The following is a 20,079-nucleotide window of genomic DNA, read 5'->3' as shown; positions in this document are numbered from 1 at the left end:
GGAGACCACTCTCACTCTGAGGCACTCCCAGAGCAGGTGATTCTGAGGGAAAATACCTTGTATTGTTCAACAGCTGCCCCTCCAGTCAGCTTAAAGGGACATCATCTTAAACTTGTTTTGCCAGGAATCTTTGGACCTTCTGTCATTACAAGTAATCTCTAAATCTCTTTGTTTACTCTGTGCTTTTGGTAGAGCTTTGTGTTCAGTCATTGTCACTGTTTCCATGTGTGGTCAGTTGGCACAAGAGCAGATAACTGAAAAGACCCTTATGAACATCAACAGGGGAGAAAGAGCAGAAACACTTTCTTTTTGAATATGAGGCCCTGAATTCTGTTGTGTGCACTCTTTTGGAGTGCATTGCTTTCAGGAGTGGGGTGGATGGGCTCAGTTTGAGAATCCTGACTTGATTCCATCAGGGAATGTCAGGAGGAATGAAATTGGGTATTGAGGTTGGGGAAGAATTTAGAGTAATAACACTGGTAGATTATCTGTGGCGCTACACTCAATGAAGACAAGATTTCCCTGAGAAAATCTTGGGTGAACTCTTTTAAAAAGAATGTCATTTTTTTTTTGTCTTTTGCTGTAGCTGAGAGTCCGTGGGCAGCACAGGAAAGGTTTTGTTTCAAGAGTATGTAACTGAATGAAAGGTCACAGTCCATTTCTGGATTGTAACCTAGAAAAGGTCCCCTATATTGCACTGTCCATTGTTTTCACACTGGGGTTAGTGTTAACACTTCCAGGTGGTTTGCAGAACTGCTCTGTCACATTGGTTTTCAAGTTATGCTGCCTCTTAGCTATAGACCAGCCTAGAACTCTTTTCACCATCAGGGCTTCTAGAGGCTTTCTTGACAAATTAAAATAAAATTTTTTCCAAGTGCACCTTTGCGTCCTGCATGGCTGCTTCATATCCCTTTTGGGATAAGTTCAACCATGATCACATTTTGCAGTGCAGTAGGCTACAAGAGGAGGTTCAGAACCAATAAAACTCTACTTTTGCGCTCACAGGAAATAAAGTATAGATAAGGGGGAAAAATAATTGAGAGGCAGATGGCACCTTCTGCTCCGTGCAGTAAAGTGAGTTTGTTTTACTCTTGTCATCTTTAATACTGCCTAGCATTATTTCTTTATATAATCAAGCACAGAAGCTGCTTCAAGGCAAGGTTTGAGAGTCTGGGAGTTGAGTTGGTGCCTTTTGAAAATCTTCCTCTCTTTAGAAGTGGTTGGTCCATAGTCTGAAAAAGTTTGAGAACCACTGACTGTACCAAATTGTAAAACATCTCCAGGACTTAAAATTATTCTGCCTTGTGTTGGACACATTGGGAACCTGCTATTCTATATCCAGCACTGAAAGCCTATGAGTTGTTGTTTCAGCAGGATGAATAATGGAGATTTAGCACTGGCACCTCTTCTGATGTAAATAGGGGAGGAAGGCCATCTGTATTTTGCTCCCTCCTCCTGTAATTACAGCATGTTTGGGCTAGAAATGTATTGAGGTACCCAGGCTGCAGATGATGTTATGGATTCTCCATATTGCTAGTCCTAATCTTAGTTATATACAGCACAGTTCATGCCAATATTCACCCACTTGGATTTGCACTTCCAGTAGTAATCATCACACTGTGAATTTTACCTACGTACAGCTTGTCGTGCAGTTGAACCTGTGGTGTCGACTCATTTTTGCCACAGCATGGAGGCGGAAAGGAGGGAGAAGAAACCCACACAACTGAGATACTGGGACAAGCCTCTGAAAAGTGCTCTTTTGTGGTATTTGTCACAGCCCATTGGAGGTGGGTTGAGGGCAGAAAGGGGAAATAATTAATTAACTCTATTTTTTTCCTTCTACTTTGAGAAGCCCTGTGCATTTGGGAAAACTCTACTATATGTTGCACATTGTGGTGTGTGTGTTTGTTTGGTTTTTCTTTTGAGAATTCCCACTCCAGTTTGTCAAGTGAGGAGCTTGAGTAGATTCCAAAATGTGCATGACAGTGGGAAAGCTCTGCTATCAAAACCTCTCCTCCATTTGCAGTGAAACTAAGAAGCTCGTGAGTAACTTCCCCCCCAGATGCTTAAAAAACCCACCCTCCCAATTTCCCAGAGTTGTTCTTAGTATGAAATTGTCATTGTATTCAGAATGTGTTTGTACATCTTTCACATGCCTACTGGAGCACTTAAAAGCTTGTAGCTGTGGTTATAGCACATGATTTGGTTTTTATGATCTCTTTAATTGGACTGTCACAGGGTGGCTGGCTCCTGTAACTGAAGTAGATCCAGCGTTCCTGTGCCAGAGCAGGTGCTCCTAGTTGGGCTAATTAAGGGGGTGGGGTTGCAGCTGTGGCTATAAAGGGTTTGAGGGAGTTTCCAATGTAGGGTTGGCTGTGAGAAGGAACTTGCCAAGGGAGAGTGAACCAAAAGCAAGAAGCTGCTTGCAAGCAGGACTTCGAGTCCCCTGGGAGGGGAGGCAGTGAAAGCTTGAGATACAAAGCGTAAGCTGAGAAACTGTTTGTTTTGGTTGGTTGTTTAAGTTTGGACCATAAAAACCTGCCTAAAAGGAGACTCTGGGTGTGTCATTGAGGCTTCCATAAGCTGATGAGAAGCCCTGTCATGTGACCCATAATGGATAATTCGGGCTCCTCAATCAGCTTCTGATTCCAAGGGAGAATGAGGATTGTTGGTGAAAGAAAAGAAAGGGACTTTGTTTCCCTCTAAGATTGACTGACCCCCACCTCATTTGAATGTTTAAGGAACATGGAGAAGGCGATTGTCTACTGGTGATGGCGCGACAGCAGACAGCCCCATTACAGTCACAGCAGCAACAGCAGCAACAAACACAGACTGTGCTCTGGTAGCTGATGGAGAGCCTGCAGAAGCAACAATAGGCAGGATTCGGAGGCAAGAGGCCCAGTTCCAGCAATAGTAGTGTCTGCAGAAGCTGCTGGACCAAGGGTCTCAGTGGAATGTGGTTGGTGCTGGAGAGGGAAGCTTGGGCTGGCTAATCTCTGGACTGGCAAAGCTAGGGCCAGAAGATGACCCTGAGGCTTTCCTCCAGACCTTTGAGAGAGGCGCACGTGCTGGTGGGGATCAATCTGGGCAGCCCATATAGCTCCTTCGTTCCTGACCGGTGAGGTACAGGCAGCCTATTGAGCTCTAAGTGATGAGCAGGAAGGCTCCTATCCTGTGGTGAAAGTTGCCATCTTAGATTGGGACTGACTCCGGAGGTGCATATGCACCAATGCTGAGTTGAACCCTTCCCGCATGGGATATGACCCGGGGTAGTAGCTCAGAAATTACAGGACCTCACAGCTTGGTGGCCGTGCTCCCAAATCAGCTCAGTAGAGAAAATCATAGACCAACTCATCCTGGAAAAGCTTTTGAAGGTACTACAGATGGCAGCCCAAAGATGGGTAAGATGATTTCAGCCTCCCAGCAGAAGATTCAGTCATTCAATAGAACTGGAACAGCAATTAGCCTGGGTTCGGATGGAGGCAGAGAGTGAGAATCGGCAGTGCTTACTTCTAGAGTAGGAGTTGGCTAGGCTCCAGGTAGAGAATGGGGGGCAGAGTATAATGGGGGCTTAGAGGCTGAAGCTGAGTGAGTGGGATACAGGTGGGACCCAGACAGAGCTTCATCAGCGTGCTGGGGGCCAGGTCAGAGGCCAACGGCAAAAACAGTGGTCTTTTGCGGAACGGGAAACAGGGACACCTGTTTTATGGCTCTCGTCCTGAGGGCTGGAGAGTTCCTGGAATGACTGGAGGCCACAGAATGTTAGCTACAAATCGTTGGACGACAAGGAGAGAGAGCAGCTGGCTGCAGGACATCCGGCTGCTCAAGAAGAGAGAAGTTGCCTGATCCTGATGGTCAGTGAGCATGAGGGGGAAGTAGAGACTCTGCATACAGAGACCTCAAAACCCCAGAGAGGATAAGATTCTATAGACTACCCCTGGTGAGTATATGAATTGTCTGACTGGTGTTAAGGCCTGTGGGGAACTTGGGGAATATGGAGATAGATATAAATACATTTATATGTGTGAGTTCACATAGAGACTTTGTGTTTTGTATTAGGGGTCAGAGCAGTCCAGATAGGGCCCCACAGGCCAGTGTAAAAGCCTGCATGTGAAAGAGGTGGGCTTTTCTGAAGGGGGGGGGGGATGGTATGTCACATAGTGGTTGGCCCCTATAACTGAACTAGGTCCGGCTCTCCTTTGCCAGAGCAGGTGGTCCCAGTTGGGCCAGTTAAGGCGGGACTGCACTTGTTGCTATAAGGGGTTTGAGGGAGTTCCAGTGAGAAGAAACTGGATGAGAGAGAGTGAACCAGAGAGAGACAGGAAGCTGCTGGAAGCAGAACTGCCAATGTCCCTGAGATGCAAAGGGTGAGCTGAGGAACTGTTTTTTTGGTTATGTTTGGATAATAAAACCGTGCCTAAAAGAGACTGTTGTTATGGCTTTGAGGCCTTGGCAAGCTGTTGAGAAGCCCTGCCATGCAACATGGACAATGCAAGATTATATATATTGACAGAAGTGTCTAGGGGGAGCTGTCAAAATACTAAAGAAGGAGTGAATGCTGAATGCATATATTGCTGTAATCTGCTCTTGATCAATATGTTATAGTGTATTTATCAAGTCAAGGTGAAGCTTTAATTACTGATATGAAGCCTTAGGGTCTGAAGTTGTGCTTATATTTCTGTGCTGAAGATTTAAGCATGTAGAAGGCTTTCTAGGTTGGTTTTATAGGCTAATCCCTTGCTTTTGTTCTCTCTCCTTTTAAACTGTACAAAGGTGACAATAGATACTCGGATATTACAATGGTGAGCACCATGGAAATGCTTACAAATAAAAATAACCTGTTCATAAAGTGTTTATGACTCTACTTCTGGAAAAAGTCTGGCCATGGAAAACAATACTTTTGTTCCACAAATGATTCTTATCCTGTCTATCTTCTGATGTGAGATTTTTGGATGCAAATTTCTATGGCAGTGTAATGCATTATTAAGCAACATTTGCGGTCAATATTGCAAGACTCTGCAGGATATTGGCATTTTACTTAAAGCAAAAGTGAACAAACCCTGGAAAATGTACATATAAGGCTGTAAATCAAAGGATTGTACGAGAAAGCTTGTGTGATAGTATCATTACTTAAACCTAGAATAGATGGTGTGCTGCTCTGTTTAGCACAATATTTCTCCCCTCGACAAGAAGGCTAAATATGACCTTTACAGCTATAGGGCAGGATAAAATGTACATCATTTGTTCATGGTTTCAAGCAGTCAGCTTTTGTAAACAATTACAAACATGATGTGAGAGGAGTGGTCAAAGAAGCCTTAGTCTGGACCAATGCCCTGCTATTGCATCTGCAGTGTTTTTGTTTCAAATTGAAGACAAGCTGTAGCCAGTCTAATCTTTGGACTGTTGGTCACCTCTGTCAAAATCAGTGCTCTGCTCTGCTGTCGCTTATGCTCCCCAGCACAAACGCGCACACACAGACATTTGCAATAAGCTTTGAGTTGCCCAAATGCAATGAGTATGTGCCTCATGCAGAGAGATGCTAAGCACCCCGTTCTGGAGTTAATGAGTTGCTGGCTTCTTGCTGTAAGCTTTCCCGGGCTGGGACTGTGTAGGTCCAACCTTTTCAGCCTATGGGTCTCACATATTATTTCAAGCTGTATCCAGTATGTTGGAGGAAGACTCTCGTTTGCCACAATGCTAACAAAAAAAATTGACAGTGGTTAGGCTCTTGGTGTGCGGAGGTCATGCTGACATGCTCTCGTAGTTTCCTTACACTGCCCTGTCTGCCTGTGTCAATCCATTGTTTCTTATCTTATACTTAGATTGCAAACTCTTTGGGGCAGGGATCATCTTTTTGTTCTGTTTGTACAGCACCTAGCACAATAGGATCTTGATCTATGACTGGGGCTCTTGGGGCACAATGATAATACAAATAATAATAATAGTTGGTCTGCCCTTCTGTGTCAGTCAATGGGAGACTTAGATCTCTATGGCAGGATCTAAGATTTACTGTAGTATAGAAGGCCTGTTTTCTCAGATTGTCTGTCCAGTTGTCAGTTCAGTCATTTTACTTCTGTTTTAAGGCTGTGTTTTTTCTGACTTCTGGCATGATAGGTTGGTTTTGGTGGTGGAAAATATTATTGCCTAAGCTCCATAGGGTAATAATTCACAGTATGGAAGTTGAAGGATTACTTGTTGTCTTTGAGTGGCTGTAGTAATGATATATCTGGTATATTTTCTCAAGTCTTCTCTCCCTGAACTACCCTTTCCAGACTAAAAAGAGCTAATTAGCTGTGAGGTTCAGGTGACAGCGAATGTGCAAGGCCCCTGATGCAGCAGCTAGAGAACAATTTCCCTTAGATGTTAACAAGAAGCCGTCCGTGAAATCTTCCAGACACAGTGCTGCTGCATTTTTCATTATTTATCAAAAGGTAAAACTCTCTGTTGTTTGATGTTCACCCTAATAAACTGCTAGGTTTTAGATGGCTTTTTAAAAAACATGTATACATTATTACACATGGAGCACTATTTCTTTCCTGAATGACAGCACTGCCTGCTTAAACCTTGTCATTGCTATTCATAAAAAGAATTGCTAAGTATACTGGCCGGTCTAGAATCTGACCCTGACTAATTCTAGAATTACTGTTGATGTTTACTCGCTTAAATTAATACAAATTTTCTATTTTCATGAATAGGTAATTTGGCCCAGTACCTGCTTCAGATATTTAGTTTAATTCTTAAACTAAATTGTTTACAAGTGTAAATATGTGAAGGTCTAAGAGAAATAAAAGAAAGCTCCAAGGAGCTGTTTGAAGAATCCATAGACATTTTTAAGATGGAAAAGACATTTTATATTCACTCTTCATTCATCCTCCTGCCAAGACAGAATTGGTTTCTTCAATAGATTCTCCAGTACTTGTTCCAGTCGAGCTTTAAATGACCTAAGGAATGGGGCTTCTGTCACTTCACTTAGGGACTGTTTCATGACGTGACATCTTATTGCCAATATGTTTTCCCTGATGTTACTCATAAATTTACTTTTGCTTTAATTTATTCCAGGCACTCCTAGCTGTATACTCACATTGAGCTATCCTGAATCATCTTCCTTGGTGTTTTCACCCTGCAAATGCTTGCAGATTGATACCTCCATCTTAGTTACTACATAGTTAAGCTATACTCTTTCCTTATACAGTGATTTTCCCTTCCCCTTGGTTGGTTTGTTTTATGATGCTGAGGCTGAGATTTTCAAGGTGGGTGACTGAAGGAACTTGGTCACTCAACACTCATTGACTTTGCAGGATTGGGGCCTTTTGCGCAAGCACCTTCTTGAGGCAACTATATTATTACTTTCTATGGGTTGAGTCCTGTCTCCCTTAGGCCCCCTTGACAGTTCTCTACAATGCGTTGTGTCCTCTTGAGTTCTCACCACTGCTGGAGAGAGAGACCTCACCTCTTAGATCTATAGTTTGCCTCTGTATATTCTACTCAGAATCAAGGGGATTTTTTGTTGTCATATCACAGTGCAAACTGATATTTAATTTACTGTCTACTGCTATCCCCAGGTGTCCTGAGTTATCTTTCCCCCAATGTATTTGCTTGCATTTTTCCAAGCTGAAACTCACGTTTTGTTATTTCAGCCCCATATTTCTAAATTCTCTACAAAAGTCTATTATCTTTGTGTGTGTGTGTGTGTGTGTTCTCAATCCTCTGTGGTCTTCACAACATCCTCTGATTTCATATCATCATCAGTGAATGGTATTAACATGCTGATTACATTTTCTCTTTCAGATCATTAATAAGCATGTTAAATGAAACTAGGCATAATACCAAGCCCTGTGCTTTATCAGCCCTGTACTGTTTAAAAGAAATCCCACATAAGAAATGTCACCAAGAATGTCTGATGATGCCTTGTGAATGATTATGCTGCATAATATGGTATCCTGTAGGGTAAGGTATGATAAAAGTAGGTTAAAATGTGTTAGCATAGAAATCTGAAAACAGTGAGAAATCCCTAGAATGAGTTGAGGGCCCAGATAAATGGCAGGATCCCTTTCTGGTTCCGTTGCTGCAGGACAGGGTGAGTGGGTAGGGCCTCCATGTCTCACAGCCCTCCAGACATAGAGCAGGTCTAGGAAGAGGCCACCTGTATGCCCTGTTTAGAGGTGGTTGGGAATGATCTGTGAGTATAGTAATAGGAGAGAGCCTAACATGCATTGCTCTTTCACAGCCCCTATCAGATGTTTTCGGGAGTGGGAATTATAACTTTGGAGGAAGTTGCTTGCTCTGATGTGTGATGTGGATTGGGTTCCAGTTTGCTGTCTGGCTGGGATCCTCTTTGGCACTGAGCCACCTGAACAACTGAGTGAAAATCCATTTCAGGTAAACTTCAAGGCTGTTTGGAGGAATTTATGCTTAATGGACTAAAATCTGCTCTGAGTGACATTGGTATTGGTCTGAAGTAACTGCAGTGGCTTCACTGTGGTTACATTTTACTCTAGCGAATGTGAGAACAGAATTTGATCTGTGAATGTTGCGTAGTACATCCCTTTCCCATCCTGGAAAATGTTAACCCTTGAGGATGTTTGGACCTTTCTACATTTGTGTTAATATGTTCTCGTTTAAAAGGGCTGTGGTAGTTATGTTGTAATACTAGGATTTGGGAGATGAAGGGCTGGGGAGAGTATATTACAAGCATGTATTAATAAAGATATGTTAAGTCAACTATTAAAACAGTTTTCATTAACTGCTTCTAGTATTCAGACCTCCAGTTGCAGTTCATTGATCTACGTATTCAATCATTTACTAGTGCATGAGAATTGGACTGTGAAATTGACCAGTTTTTTCATTGCCAAAACAGTGAGAAGCCAAAAGTAAGTGGCACAATGGTGAAAAGTGAGCTAGACTTTTAAAAGCCTTTCAGCTTTGTAACAGATACTACAGTACTAGAAACATGGGGAAAGACATTTGCTTTAAAAAGAAACCTGATTTATTTTATCAGGACAGTGCCATTTTTAATTCTCTTTGCTTTTGTAACACTTATAACTTTTTCCTTCCTCCTGTGCTCTCCTCTTTGGCATAGATTTGCACCGCGTATGTTGTTCCATCTTGTTATGTTGTGCTGCTTCTTGCAGCCTAAAGTCTCCACAGACTTATGTTGACAGTGATTTTTTGACATCACTCTGTTGCTGTCTTACATTTTGCAGTCTCTCCTGCTTGCTTTTTCCTTTCTTCACAGCATAACACTGTCTCCTTTAGCTTTACATTGACATTATCATGAAGCTGCTGTCATTCAAACCAACAGAGAATTCCTGTTAGCATGAGAATATTAAGAGAATTGCTGCATGTACACCACCACAGCATTGCTTTTATTAAGATGAATGGAAAAGCTTTGCAAGGAGAGAGGAAGTGCTGGTGTCTTGAGGGCATGATGTTTGGAAATGCAACTCTCCCACCGGAGGAGACGTGGTTTGAGGTTCCTACGTCTTCCCCTTTCTGATTATATAGGGCAGATATTTTCCACTGCTGCATGATGTGAAGAGGAGAGGAAAGGTCCATTATCTAGGTAGAAGTGTTCTGGTAGGAGTGTGCAGCGGGGGAGTTTGGAGCATTTTCTCCTTTCCTAGCCCCCACCTCAGAACCCTGAAGAATCTGTCTTGGCTAGCATTATGTAAGATTGGGTTGGAGATGGAGAGCCCATACAGTGCGTGAGCTGCTCCAATGGTGGAGCTAATAGGGGGACAGGGTAGGTGGGAGAATCATCCACCGATGTCCTTTGGTGGCACCATATCAAGCCAATAGGTATAATTGAAAGTGGCATCACCAATAAAACCCATCAACCCCCAGTTCTATATCTGCTCAAAACCTGGGCTCCGCTACTGAAGCTTCCTCAAGCACTAGTGGAAAGTGGGATTAACCCCTCTTATGTTATTTCTTCCCAATTTGGGGTGAGGGGGGAAGGGTTGGGGCATAGCCCTGGGTGATACCCGTTAGCAGTGTAACTCTTCAGGGATATGCTGTCTAGCAGGAGTGGGGGATGGACACTCCAGGGAACAGTGGAGAATGCCTCTTGTGAGACTGGAGCTAGATTTCCCCACGGGTCCTTGACTTCTCCGAAGTTCCTGGCCCAGGCTCCTTTCACAATCAGTAAATCTATTCCCCAGTGAGAGACAGGGAAATGCTGCAGAGTTTTCTGGCTGCTTTTCCCTCTTTTTTTGTGTCTTTCTGATGCAGGCAGCATTTAGGCCTCTGACTGTGAGATGATTCCACTGCTATTCTGCAGATGTCATTGCGCTGAGTAACCCAATAGCAGAGGGAACCTGAGAAATGCACCAGGGAAAACTTTCTGCCTCCCAAGACTTGAGTTTGGGGCTCTGTGACTTTACCTACAACAGTAGATTGTATCACACAAAACAGAGCAGAAGCTGCACCCTCTGGAACTTCTTTGCCTACTTTGCAAACACTCTCTCCTCCTTGTTTGCAAGCAACTGCTGTTGGTTTTGATGGAAGTTATGACTGCTCAGCACTTCTGAGAATTGGGGACCAGAGTGTCTCAATTTGGGCACCCAAAATAAATGGGCACTTCTAAAAATGTTGGCCATAGATATAATTCAGATGGCTCTTGGGATATAAACATGCTGTTCAGCCCTGCCCCAGGGAAAACAAAATGTATATTTGGACTCCCAGTTGCTTTGTGTGTGAGTGCATGTTTATTTTATTTAAGGAGTTGGTACCTAATCAGTTTTAAATCAGTCTGTTGACTTGTCACCCTGTGAATGAAAGCACATTGCTTGTAATTTGTTTGACATTATTCTGTCCTGTTGTCAGACTTCTAATTACATTTAGAACATAACCCAGATGTCTGACTGTCTCTTTTTTTTTTTTTTTCCCTTTTTAATTTTAAAACATGGAGGGAAACAATTATCTGGTGAACCTGTGGAAGTCTGTTTGCTCTTGTAAAACTTGTTTACTTAATTTCTGTGTGGTCATCTGCAAATGGATTTGAGATGTAAAGTTCATGTCGGGATCTGGGCCTGTCTTTTCAAAAGGGATGAGTGAATGCTTGGCTTTGGTGCCCAACCTGAGATGCCTTAAAGGCAAAATGTGAACACTTGCCCTTCTGAGCATGAGGCCCTTTTAAGATGTCTCAGTTTGGGTCCCCTAAATCACTCGTATTGTTTGAAAGCTTAAACCCTAAAGTGGAACTTTCCTGCAGTTTGAGGTATTTGAACCAACCTCTAAATGCATCCCCCACCTAGGGACCAGCTCAGTGGTTTGAGCATTGGTCTGCTAAACCTAGGGTTGTGAGTTCAGTCCTTGAGGGAGACCATTTAGGGATCGGGAGCAAAAATCTGTCTGGGGATTGGTCCTGTTTCGGGCAGGGGGTTGGACTAGATGACCTCCTGAGGTCCCTTTCCCACCCTGATAGTCTGTGATTCTGTGACATATTTTAAGCATCTCTCTTTAGCCATTGCTCTCAAAAAATGTCTTTTTCAAAAGAGATGAAGTGGGGAGTGCGAGGAGAAAGAGAGAAATTGCTTGTGCTTTATAATGTTTATATCTAAATAGCAAGGAAAGAGATGCAGAATGTTACCCTCTCAGGAGGAAAGCCATGTTTGCAAGTGAGTGATCTTTTATAAATCAGGAGTAGGATTGGCTTTCCCCTGAATAAGAGCATGATATACCCTGCCAGCTTGGCTTTGTGAGAGTTTGGCTGGGAGAACTCAAGCTGTTTCCCTCCTGCTGGAGTGGGAAGTTTACCTCTCAGAATCTCTTTGCAACTTGTGTTTTCTTAGTGACTCCCAACACACTCTTAGACATATGGGATAAAATTTTCAGTAGCATGTAAACAACATCAGCTTAAGTCTCTTTTTCTCAAAAGCACGTAAGCCCCTTAGGCATTCTTGAAAATTTTACTCTAGCTAGTCCAGTAGTGGAGAAAGAAAGTCCTGTGTAGGCTGATAAGTGAATACTTGTCCCATCAATAATAACTCAATTCCACTGATCCAATTTTGTAAGATTAGGTGCTCGGTAGCTATTTTTAGTGCCTGGTGACTTCACTCCTTTTGAAGAGCTTAAGTCCCCTCAAGGTGTCCTGAGATCCAGCTCTGTGTGTGTGTGTGTGTGTGTGTGTGTGTGTGTGTGTGTGTGTGTGTGTGTGTGTGTGTGTGTGTAGGAGAAGGCAAAAGTTTGAGGATGTCTTAATGGCTTGTTGTAGAGAAGGACACCTGGAGAAGAAGAAGAAAGGGAATAAAACATACTTCTAATACAACTGATGTTTGAGAGACTTGAGACAAAATAATTCCTTGGCTTTTTATTTCCCTGCCACAAAGAACAAATATTTCCTGACGTTTAGCCTGAATGTTGTAAAGGCCATGCAAACTGGACCCCGTGACAATTCTGTCCCTTTGGTGGAGGTGATTTTGTTTGTCATTCTGTTTTAGCATTGTGATGCCTCTTGATCCTCTGCCTTTGTTACTTAAGGACTTGACATCTGTTAAGGACTTACCACCTGCAATCTAGAATGGCCTATGTTTGAGCAATGAAATACATCTGTATTCACAGGATCCAGGATAAACTCACTTTATGGAGATCTGTCTAAAACGCTCGGCTAATGACAAAAATGAAACCCTGGGTTGTGGAGATAGAGACCACTCTGGGGCTCCTTCCCTAACAGGTCAAAAAGAGAAGAATAGAGTCAAACCTAGATAAAATAGTATTGAAATTTACTTGGTGCACACTTTATACTATAATATGGTAACGGCGAGGTGTGGTTCTTGGCTGTAGAATGACCAGAGGGAAGTGATGAGGGGTTGTTTGGGGAACCTTCTCTGCCTGTCTGACAATAAAATAAATGCTCACAAGAGCAAAGGGGAAAAGCCTTGTCTCTTAATTCTTGTATGTTAGTTTCTGTAACTGATAATTCACCAACAAAATAAATACTATAAATGTTAACTTCATCTGGCCTGTTCATACATATTCTTGAACCTATAACAATATTTGATGCATACATAGAGAAATGTTGTTTTCACCCGGAAGAGATGTTACTGACTCCGTATGAGGACCAATATGAAAATTCAGAGCATATCTTTTTAACAAAAAATTATTACCTGAACTAGGATGTGAAATTTCAGGTGGGTTGGTTTGATTTTGTATAAATTAGGATCTGGTGGGATGTCGGATTTGCGCTTGTCATTAGAAGCTAGCTTCAATAATTGTTGAAAGGATGGCGTTCCTCTCCATAATATAGCTTTCTTCATTTTTCTTGAAGGAGATGCTGGTACAAAATACAACCCTAATCCTGTAGACACATTCACATATGTTAAACTTTGTGTGCATGAATTGTCTCAGTAACTGAAGTGGAACTATTCACGTATGTAAAATTAAGAATGTATGTATGTATTTGCAGGATTGAGGCCTTAGAAAGTAAGGAAAATAAAATAATCAGTGAAATATTAATAGGACAAATATGCAGTGTGCCTTTTATAGAAAAAAATATTGAACAGAAAAAGCAACCAGTATTATAATTGCACTAATAAGGGGGATAATTAAAAAGACTTAACAGCTTAGATACTTTTGTGTGTTTCCTTGTGTTAAGTATTGTATTTACTATAGGTATCACTTCTAATAGTGGTAGTTATTCCCCCATGATGAGGTGCCCCTATGATTTATTAAAGCATTTATTAGCAGGGATTATGTATTTTTTCCAACTTTCAGCCAAAGCCTAAAAAGAGAGAGAACTGTAAATAGGATTACATAGTACGGAAGCAATGAATTTTACACCCTTCATGTTTCTTTTTGATCATGCAATAGCATTGTATGGAAGGGAATCTCTCCTCTGTGCTCATCAGATTTCATGGGTCCTTTCTTGTTCATGATGCAAAATATCCAGGACCAGTAAACTAAATCCTGAACTTCTCTTCACTGCTGAATTTTAATTTAATTTTTTTTCAGTTGTCCGTATTTTCCCTCTGTGACGGAACACTAATCTTGTTCTTTCTTATGACACTTAATTCCCCCCTCCACTCCCACTGAGACAGGAAGAGCTATTTGAGCATGTTTGGTAGGAATATTTGTTTTTGCAACTATACCATCTTTCTGAAGAAGAACTGATGAGACTTCAGAGAAATACTGACTACATTTGAATATATAAATCTCTCTCTTTCTCCATCTGCTGTGGTTTCTCTCTGAATAAGGCTGGTTTCTCTCTCTCTGTGCCCTGCCATTTGTGGATACAAAAGGTCCAATCTAAAGGCTTGACCCTTCAAATGCTTACACGTATGCATAATCCTGTTGAGTTCTACAGAATTGCTCACATAAGTGAAGTTATTCATGAGTCTCTGCAGGCTGGAGGCCTAACAAAAAATTCAGCTAGGACTTGGGAAATGCAGACCTCATTTGAGTATTTGATGAGGCAGACCACTTTCAGAGTTTCAAGTTCTGCTGTTTTTTTGATTAAAGGCCACTGCTAAAGTGTACAAATCCTTTCAAATGAATAGAATTTAAAACAATTCTGATTGGCCAGTTCAGTCAGGCATTCAGGAGTGATCTGCATTTTCTGAGTCCTCCCTTAACTTATCAGGCTAAGAAAGTGGCTTCCAGTGTGACAATCTTTTAAAATTATACTGAAGACACTTAGTAATAAAATGGTGATTTATTTCCTCGTTGCAGTTAGCCTCAGTGACTGGGTTATCATCTATATTACACTCCCTGTTTGCTGTAATGAAATGACTAGCTAGAGCAGGGGTGGGGGAACTTTTGGCCCGAGAGCCACATCGGGGTTGGGAAACGGTATGGAGGGCCGGGTAGGGAAGGCTGTGCCTCCCCAAACAGCCTGCTTCCTGCCCCCTCACACTTCCCACCCCCAACCCATCCATTCCCCCTGCTCCTTGTCCCCTGACCGCCCCCTCCTGGGATCCCCTGCCCCTAACCACCCCCCTGGGATCCCACCCTCTATCCACCCTTCCCCCCCACAAGCCCCTTTTGGAATGTGGCCCTGCGACCATAGGCGAAAGACTCTGGAGGAGCAGGGGCAGCTGCGCAGCTGGAGAGAAGCAGCGATTTCCCCTTCAAAGCACCACTTCTCTCCGGCTGGTGGCACAGCCGTCCAGTGCTCCTCCTGAATCCTCCGTCCGTGTTCCCTGTGCTCCCACCACCCGCACCACCCTCCTGCTCTCCTGCCTCCTCAGTGCAACCCCTCCTTCCCCACAGGGGGTGCACCGGTGCTGAGCTGCCCTGGGGCCCCCTGTTGTTGGGGGGGCCTCGTGCCAGGGCACCCTGTGTTCATTTATAAATCTGCCCCTGAGCCACACTGCCCAGCTGGAGCCAGCCATACTGCTGCACTACCGGCAGGGTGAGCTGAGGCTGTGGGGGAGGGGGGACAACAGGGGAGGGACTGGGGCCAGCTGGGAGATCAGGGGGCCTGGCAGGATGGCCCGTGCGCCGTAGTTTGCCCACCTCTGAGCTAGAGTAATCCTTGGCACATTCACCTCCGAAAACTTTGCGGAACTAGCTATTCGTTTTCCTTTTTCCTCTTCATACTCTAGTTCTGACATACCCAAAATAAACCAAACATGCAAACCACTCCTCCTCATGTTCCTCCATGTCTTTTAGGTGTTGACATTTCATAGGGATGCTGTCAGCTGAAGTTGCACTTCTCTCTGGAAAGTTTTGGTTTTACTTATTATTCTTTCCTAATAAAAATCATACCGTTTGCCTCTTTGTGCCTCAGTTTCCTCATAGTAAAAAGGGGATAACTGCACTTTGCAGGGTTATTGTATGGCTTACTGAGCCTTCATAAGGTACTCGGAGATACTCTGACGAAAGGCATTTCAGAAGTGCAACGCTGTTGTTTAATTCATTCTACTATTCAGGATGTTTAGGCCAGAGTTCTTAGAATCACTTGTATGTGGAAATTAGGAAACTTGTTGCTTGTAACAGTTCTGTCTGGCCTTGCCTGCATGCGGAGAATGGGCTGCTTTTAACATCTGTTGTTAAAATGGCTTCCTCCAGGCTGGTCTCTAAATGGTTTTAAACAACTGTCCTTCTGGAGTCAGTATGGTCAGACCAGTTCAACACATGTTGTAGGAACACATTTGAAAGGTTCAGAGAAGAGCCATGAGAATGATTAGAGGATTGTTATAGTGATAGACTCAGAGCTTGACCTATTTAACTTGACAACGAAAAGGTTAAGGAGTGACTTGACTACAGTCTGTAAGTATCTACATGGGGAACAAATATTTCACAATGGGCTCTTCAGTCTAGCAGAGAAAGATCTAACGTGATTCAGTGGCTGGAAGTTGAAGCTATACAAATTCAGACTGGAAATAAAGCATACATTTTTGACAGGGAGGGTAATGAACCATTGGAACAATTTGTCAAGGGTCATGGTGGATTCTCCATCACTGATCATTTTTAAATCAAGGTTGGAAGTTTTTCTAAAAGATTTGCTCTAGGAATTATTTTGGGGAAGCTCTATCCAGGAGGTCTAACTAGATAATCACAATGGTCCCTTCTGCTACGTATCTAGAGCTATTTGCTATAACTTGTATTATTATTATAATAATTAATGCACAATAGCAGTCCTGCTGTAAAATCATAGTGGATGCAAGGCACCTGTAGTTTTTACTGTGGAGCAGCTAGGTGGGGTCAACACTTTCACACACAAATTCCCCCATCTACCCTTCGAGCCACCCACAGTTGATCTCGCCTAGGTTACCTCATGGTAAAACTGCAGAGCCTTGTCTCCACTAGAATTCTAGAATGGGCTGGGTAATGTGCATTAATTATCTCACAGTAAAAACACACCTTTTGACAGTAAAGACAAAGCCTTAGAATACAAGCTCCTTGGGGTATTGTATGTCTCTCTCTAAGTTTGTATAGAGTCTGTGGGTGTTACTGTAATATAAATATTACATATTAAATATTAACGTTGACCCTCTGTGCTCCAGTGGGGCAACTGTTTTGCAACAACCATTTGAGAGGTACAGGGAAGCTGTTGTCAAGAATGGCTAATTTTCCTAGTGTACACTCTGCCTCCCATGACATGCTTCAAATCAGCAGCCCGAAGTATGTTGAGATGTGCACACTTTCTGTGAATACAGCTGCCTTTCTTGACCTATTTGCCAAAAATTCTGGTCCTCAAATACAGCTTGCTGCTGTTTGGCTCTCTGTTCTGTTGGAAATGAGAACAGCATTTTAGCAGAGTTTTCCTTAATGCAAAAGAACAACTGACTCCCCTATTAAGGATGTGTTCCAACATGTGAATAAGCATGGGCTGAAGATTTAAAATGGGCCAGCAATTTCTGAATTTGAACCACCACATAAAAGTATTTGTCACTGTGAAAAATCTCCCTTCAAGAGAATGAAAATACCTTAAGCAAACATGGCTGTGTGATGCCAAACCTAGTTAAAGATTTCTTGCCCTCCCCATTCAAACAAAACCCAAATCTTCTGGTGTATCTTTAATTTGAGATGAGTATTGTTGTATGAGTACAAGGACTTTCTCTGTGCACAAAAATTGAAGTTTGGTTTTCATGACTATTTTTTGATGCCACTTTATAAATTAAATAAGTTTCCCCCCACTCTCTTCAATCCTGTTAAACTTGACATTTTAATGACTCCCTTAAACCTCTTTTATTTTTAAGTTAGGGATGTTAAACCATCTGGAAAATGTTCAGTTGGCCGAAGGCCTGTGAACATCCATTCTGCATTTAAAATAACTTGTGAGGTGCACAAACAAGAAACTCTCTAGACTGATGTGGAGTGGTGGGTATGGGATAAATGCTTGTGTATGTATTACTGCTCCCTACTGGAATGAATGGCTAACTTATCTGTGTGAGAGGATGGGGTCAATCTCTAGTGGCTGCAGTCAACAGCTGAGAAAAGCCCTAATACTACAGCAGTTCATGGAGGTTAGAAGACAGATGTCTAGCTTTTTTATTAATTATTATTCTTATTTTATTATTACTGCTATTTGAAGCTGTAAATTCCAGGTCCTATTGCCTGGTTTGTATGCCTGAGGCTTAGCTAATGACCATGGTGAGAGGGAATTAGCAGTGTAAGAGGATCCCTAACTACAAACCCAGGAGAAAAAGAACAAACAAGATTTTACTACTCATTTTAAAAAAAAACAAAACAAAAACTAAACATCTCTTTTGGACAAATTGTTTTAAAATATGTGGCTCCCTGTGACGGGGTTGCAGCATCTCCTCCTGGCTGTTTTGGGAATTAGCTCTGTGTCCTCTTCTGGTGGTGTCTCGCCCACCGTCACCTCTGCTCCTGGACCCACATCACTCCCAGGACCTTGGCATCCTCTTCATGACACTGCCCTCTGGCTGCGCCACACTCTGTTCTCCCCTTCCAGGGGACCTGTAATCTCCTGTCCGGCCACTCCCTTCAGTGGCAAACTGCAGTCCACAGTCTAGCCACTTCCCATGTGGTTCCAGCACTGTCCTTGCCCTTGCATCAGGGCCTCAGTCTGCAACCCCCAACAGCCAGCCAGGATCTGTCTCTTGTTCCCTTGGCCTCTGTTGGCAGCATTGCTCTGTCCAGGGTGCTGGCAGTTCTCTCAGCCTATCAGGGACCCAGTCCTTCCTCCCTTGGCTCCCAACAGAGAACTGGCCTTGTCTGCCCTGCAGCTCCCTTTTTATATGGACCTGCTTTGCCCTGATTGGCTGCTCCCCTCAACCCTTTGATTGGCTTCCTCCTGCACAGCCTCCCTAGGGCTGCTTTAAACCCATTTTCTGCCAATGTGGGGGCAGATGCCCCATCACACTCCCAAAGGGGGCTCCCAACTGAATTATAGGGAGCCTAATTCCAGTGCTAGTGACAGAATCGCTCTTCTTCACAACCTGCTTGCTGCCAAGAGCAGTGTTCGTGAGACACCGTGTATGAGCACCCGTACTTGTCAGTTAGAAGTTACTCTTTCAGGAACCATATCACGATATTGTTCAGATTCTGGAAGCTGAGACATGATGGAACACAATTGTTAATTCATTACAGTGGCATTTTAGCTTTACAAATTAAATTGAGGGAGTTGTCTCTCAGTGGGGCTGCTTCTCTGTGCTGCTGGGGGCATCAAGCTGGCTTTTGTTGCTTCTATGGAAACTGACACGCTCTTGGTACTTATAAGTATCCTAGATGCTTATTTGCTGTTCTGCTTATCTGTGTGTCCACCTCTGGGGCAAATATTCGGTGCATTAAATACATGTTCCAGCTATCTAACTAGTTGCAGTCCTCTCAGGGGCTCTGGGTTGACTGGCTCTGATTAGACCCTGCTACTTGCTCCCTGATGGCATAAAAGGATCTGAAGAAGATATGGAGGCCCCTCTTCATCAAGCTGCGCCTCTTCTCCTCTTTTCTGCATTTGCCATACCATGCCAGTGAGTGACTAAGTGGCATCCTCCTCGCAAGGCCTGTAGCACCCTCCCCAGCATAAGAGGGCCCCCCTGGAGGCTTTTCACTTAGCAGCTGAAATGTATGTATATGAACTTGAGTAAGGACACCAATGCTGTGTGTCCACCAGTGCCAGTGTTTTATGCAATCAATGAACATCAGCTGCAGGCAACTCAGAATACTAACAAAAAGATGAGTATTTGATCCTGCTGGGGACTTTTGCTGCTTGGGGACACACATTCATGTGAAGGTAATCTGAGGGCAGAAGCAATCTGCTCCATCATAGGCAAATTAGCTACAGCCTTTGGGTTCCAAGCAGGCTGTAAATACAGCTTTCAGTTGGGCAAGGTGTGGGTGCCTCCCTTGCAAACTAATGCTCCAAGGGCTGTGGTTTGTATCCAGTTTATTTAGTTAGCTGTATTATAGTATATTTTCTAAATAGCATATTTTGGAAATGTGACCTAACTGCTGCTTAATTCCTTACGTGCAGTCTCTGCCTTGTAGAAAAGGCAGTATGGTAGCAGCGCTCCAGCCGGAATACCCATAGTTTATCTGAAAGAGACATTTCAAAGCTGGTAATTTCACAGAAGGGGGATGGCAATAGGTCTAATGCTGCTGAGTACAGAAAATATTAGGGCCGTTTTACTGTAATTGTGATTGTACATTGTCTGATTTCGATGGTTACAA

At 43.1% G+C, this 20,079-nt stretch overlaps 1 protein-coding gene across 12 annotated transcripts in view; it reads left to right on the top strand.

The window, feature by feature from the left end:
* Window positions 1–20,079, top strand: part of PITPNM2 (phosphatidylinositol transfer protein membrane associated 2) — a 191,432-nt gene that overhangs the window by 38,639 nt on the left and 132,714 nt on the right. The gene's annotated exons all lie outside the window — the stretch shown is intronic.

This window comes from Gopherus evgoodei, chromosome 13, assembly GCF_007399415.2.
Source record: "Gopherus evgoodei ecotype Sinaloan lineage chromosome 13, rGopEvg1_v1.p, whole genome shotgun sequence".
NCBI lineage: Eukaryota > Metazoa > Chordata > Testudines > Testudinidae > Gopherus > Gopherus evgoodei.
Note: the sequence above shows the minus strand (reverse complement) of the source record. Positions and strands in the feature narration are given on the sequence as shown.